The sequence below is a fragment of the Lygodium microphyllum genome, chromosome 22 (genome assembly GCF_053477565.2).
Source record: "Lygodium microphyllum isolate KBCC chromosome 22, Lygodium_microphyllum_v1.1.10, whole genome shotgun sequence".
Lineage (NCBI taxonomy): Eukaryota > Viridiplantae > Streptophyta > Polypodiopsida > Schizaeales > Lygodiaceae > Lygodium > Lygodium microphyllum.
Window position 1 is genome coordinate 12,587,387 of NC_141156.1, and position 4,572 is coordinate 12,591,958.

At 36.4% G+C, this 4,572-nt stretch overlaps 1 long non-coding RNA gene across 1 annotated transcript; it reads right to left on the minus strand.

Moving 5' to 3' along the window:
* Nucleotides 1-446: 446 nt before the first annotated feature.
* LOC148016907 (uncharacterized) lies at nucleotides 447-1,263 on the minus strand. The gene is made up of 4 exons (XR_015687956.1): nucleotides 1,232-1,263; nucleotides 1,040-1,122; nucleotides 839-924; nucleotides 447-728 (listed from the first exon to the last, which is right to left on the minus strand). It is a non-coding gene; the product is annotated as an uncharacterized LOC148016907 (long non-coding RNA).
* Nucleotides 1,264-4,572: the final 3,309 nt, after the last annotated feature.

Sequence of the window (4,572 nt, forward strand, 5' to 3'; positions counted from 1 at the left end):
TGCACATCTTTGGAGCCTGTGGTGGGTTTCATAGCACTATTGATGTCAGATTTTATCTTCGACTTGCAAGCTCCTGACAACTCCAAGCTACCAATGAACCATTCACCACTAGACAGTGGCGGCAATGGGACATGCTGCAATCTCTAGCTTTCTACCACATACAATGAATTATAAAAAAAGATATTTTGAGTGGCAAGTTGACTTGTAGAGGTATTATCATAGATCAAAGAACCTATCTCTTCATGCCAAACACGTATCTTGCCGCTTAAACATTCCACATTCTGCCATTCATGCAAAGTCGATGGATATAGAGCTGTCAATCAAACAAGACTGAATTAGAATACTGCAAAGACTTTTAAAAACAACTCTGATACAAAAGAATAATCAATGATAAAATTTAACAACTTACTGTTTTGTTTATAATTTGCAATGTTGTTCTCCTCGTGTACAGAGATTTGTTTATGCGTATAAACATGTTGAATCAACACTTCTGTTACTGCACTTGTGCCATTAAACACTTTTCTGAACTCTAGAATTCTACCTTTCCAATGTTTGCTAGGGTTTGCAACATCCTTGCGCTTGACCTTGAAACTCCCTCGAGTACTTGGGTGCATCAAAATCCAATCCAACTTATAATACTTATCACAAATCCAATTACCGCCATTATCTTTCCTGTTGAAGACCTCCACTGCAAGTATGCTACTGATATTTTTCCTCCATGAAGACATCTGTAACAACCAAATACAAAAGTTACCTATCAACATGTGTATAATTTGCAAATGTTATCTCCAAATGAAATTAAATTTAAATGGATCAATTTAAAAAAGAAACATTGTACCTGTAATTTCTTTCACAAAGATCCCTAGATATGTTGAACAAGAAGTTGACTTATAGCAAGACCATTGTTCCTTCACTGACAGATTCCTGTAGTACAAAAACAAAAGAAATATTGGGTCAACACATACATATAACTTATATAGGCTTTGTCCAAATGCGTTGAAATTTAACCATGGAACAGTAGTAAAAAATGGCAATATACCTGTGGCTTTCTCTGCAAAAAATCCCAAAGATGTTGTAGAAGTTGAGTTCTTAATAAATCATTGTTCTTCACCCTCGGAGATTCTTGGAGTAAAAAAACAAAGGAAAGCTCGGTATGCATGTAACTTGTATACATTTTGTCTAAACGAGATAAAATTTAACAGTGGAGCAACAAAAAAACAAGACAATATACCTGTAACTTTGTTTACAGAGAAACCCTAAGATGTTGAAGAAGAAGTTGAGTGTTCAAAATCCCAAAGATGTTGTAGAAATTGAGTTCTTAATAAATCATTGTTCTTCACCCTCGGAGATTCTTGGAGTAAAAAAACAAAGGAAAGCTCAGTATGCATGTAACTTGTATACATTTTGTCTAAACGAGATAAAATTTAACAGTGGAGCAACAAAAAAACAAGACAATATACCTATAACTTTGTTTACAGAGAAACCCTAAGATGTTGAAGAAGAAGTTGAGTGTTCAAAATCCCAAAGATGTTGTAGAAATTGAGTTCTTAATAAATCATTGTTCTTCACCCTCGGAGATTCTTGGAGTAAAAAAACAAAGGAAATCTCAGTATGCATGTAACTTGTATACATTTTGTCTAAACGAGATAAAATTTAACAGTGGAGCAACAAAAAAACAAGACAATATACCTGTAACTTTGTTTACAGAGAAACCCTAAGATGTTGAAGAAGAAGTTGAGTATTCAAAATATCACTATTATTGACTGTAAGAGACTCCTAGAGCATCAAAACAAAAGAAATTACATGTCAGAGAATGCACATAACTTGCACAGGTTTTCTCCAAACGAGATAAAACTTTACCATAGAACATCTATGGAAGAGAAAAATATACATGTAGAGTTTTGTGAAGAGAATCTTAGGGCTTTGGTAAAACAAGCTCTGCTCTCATAAAACACATGAATCTCTCTCTGTGCTTGTGCGAAGCAAATGAAATTTTACAGGGTTACAGACATGGCAAGAAACAGTGAGGCTGTAAAATTTCGTCAGGAAAGAAGAAGCGGGGAAAGAGATATGACAAATTTGAGTTCTGCCTAAAAAAGAGGGGGAAACTGAAAAGGGGAGAAAAGAAAAGTCAAACATAAAAAATAGGAAAATGAAAATTCGAGGCACAAACTTCCAAGAAGTGACAGCTTTGTACTCCCCTTTTCCCTTATTTTATTGCTGAGGGAAGATTTGGTCCAAGATATGGCTAGAAGATTCATGTTACATGAATCTGGAATCCCGGCTCTCTCATTGGTTAGGCCTATATTTGTTTATTCACTCCTTAAGGGGCAAAAAAGAGAGTCCATATTTCTCCTAATGTCCCTTTTTACTTGTGCATACCTTCTTTGACGTTCATTGAGAACTTTTGCTCCAAAACAAATTACATACCTATTACCTTCAAGATCCTCTTGGCCAACAGCCCATCCTATCCCAATGGGACTTGTATCCATAGTAAGGATGATGGGTTGACCATTTGAATAGTCAGGCCTTTTGAGAGTGGGGGCTGAAATTAATAGCTTCTTTAATCTACACATAGTGAGAGTATACTCTTTATTCCAAGAGAATCTTTGGCATTTTCTTAATAATTGATAAAGATTTTTGACTACATGAGCAAAATGTGGTATCCATATGAGATAGAAAACACATGCACCAAGAAATATTCTCACCTCTGAAACATTTGTGCATTTTTCTTGCATTCTGCTGATGGCATCTATCTTTATTGGAGAAGGTTTATGTCCATAGGGGACACATAGATGACCAACCACTAGGGCTTCTTCTACTCCAAAAATCAACTTAGCTCGAGAAAGGGTAAGATGTACCTCTTCTGGCCTTGTCAAAATCATGTCACAATCATGAACATGGTTAACTACAAATGTCCTACAACCATCTTTATCAAGCTCCTCATTCTTTTCATTGACTTCACATCCCTTAATAGGTACATCATCAAGAAATGGAAGAGTAAGTTGTGGAATAAAGTCCCTTAAGACTTTGTGCATGGCATTCATCATATGGGCTATGGAGTTTGTTACACCTTGTGGTAGAGTGCACATGCGGACCAATCCAAGAGGTGTCTTCATTGTGGTAATGTCTCGGCTTTCTAATGAAAGCTAAAATTGGTCATATCCTGAATATAGGTCGCCCATAGAATAAATTGCTTTACTTGTAAAAGCTTCAGCAAACTCAACAACAATTGGACCTGAACCAACATTTCGAATTGTGACACGATTGATAGGCTCTAGATCTTGAATGAATCGTAAAGATCCATTTTTCTTAGGCACAGTAAACCATCGGTTTGAGTAAGGTGATGAAGAAGGTTCTAAAATCTTCATTCTGATCTTCTTATTTAGAAGTTCCAATAATTTGGGCAAATGCTCCCTTGGAACGGAAATGGACTTGAGGTTCCAAGGCACATACGGGACCGTAAAAATGACCATAGGAGCCACAATATTTAGATCCACACAGCCTATTTCACTTGGTTGAAATGTAAAAGCTTTTCCATGTTTCATTAGCATTTGCATAAAAGAGTGTTTTCCAACCGACGAAAGGAAATAATTTTTACCTATTGTGAGCTCTTGTATACTTTCAGATGTGAACTTGTGGCCAATGTTGGAAGGATCACGAAGACTTGGCTGATTTGTTGCCCTATCAGCGAGCCCTTCACTGTGGGACTACCACAGGTTTGTCTTGTATTTTGTCTCCACTTGTGCTTTAGCCTTGTTGAGTAAACCATTGTCTTCTTGTTCAACAAATTCTTGAATTGTTTGATAAAAATCCAATGTATATACTTCTATGGACTAATTTTCAGCCTGATTTTCTGCATAAGCAGTTGCATATATTTCAGCCAATGTATCAGTAGTAATCAGTCCAAAAAAAATGCCCGAAATATCTTCGTTTTCAACCATCATGTCATAAATTTTCAGCTCCCTTTTCACATGACATAAATATTTTCTTTTAGCCTTAGTCATGGCGAGAAGAGACTTATAACAACCCATACTATTGGTTGTACATACATATAAATTTGCTAGAGACACATTTTTTATAGCATAAGGAGGTTCAATCTTTTTACATGACGCACTACCATAGCCTCCCTTTATAGTAGCACAACCCAAAAACCCTTGAATTCTCGGGCATTAGGAGGCACATGATAATCATGCAGTCGATCTCTATTTTGATGACGGTTAACACACATAGTAAGAAATTGGTCCTTGCTTCGGATTCGAGCATAGGAAGAACCATCATCAAAAGCTTTTATTTCCAAGCGGGCTTCAGAAATGTAAGGTTGCCCAAGAGTGATAGGGTAACTACAAGAGTATTAAAGAAAAAAAGTAAAATTTGTCTTTTATGTCTCCAATAGTTACTTGCACATTCGAACATGTAGCATATAACTCTTCAGAAGAGTTATTTGCAGCTCTCATTTGCCACCCTGGATCAACATCTACGGGCCATCCACCACTTTCATAGTGACTCCTTGCCATGACGTTTATCTCCGAGCCATGGTCTAAGAGTGCAATACATGGTATTTCTTTTTCT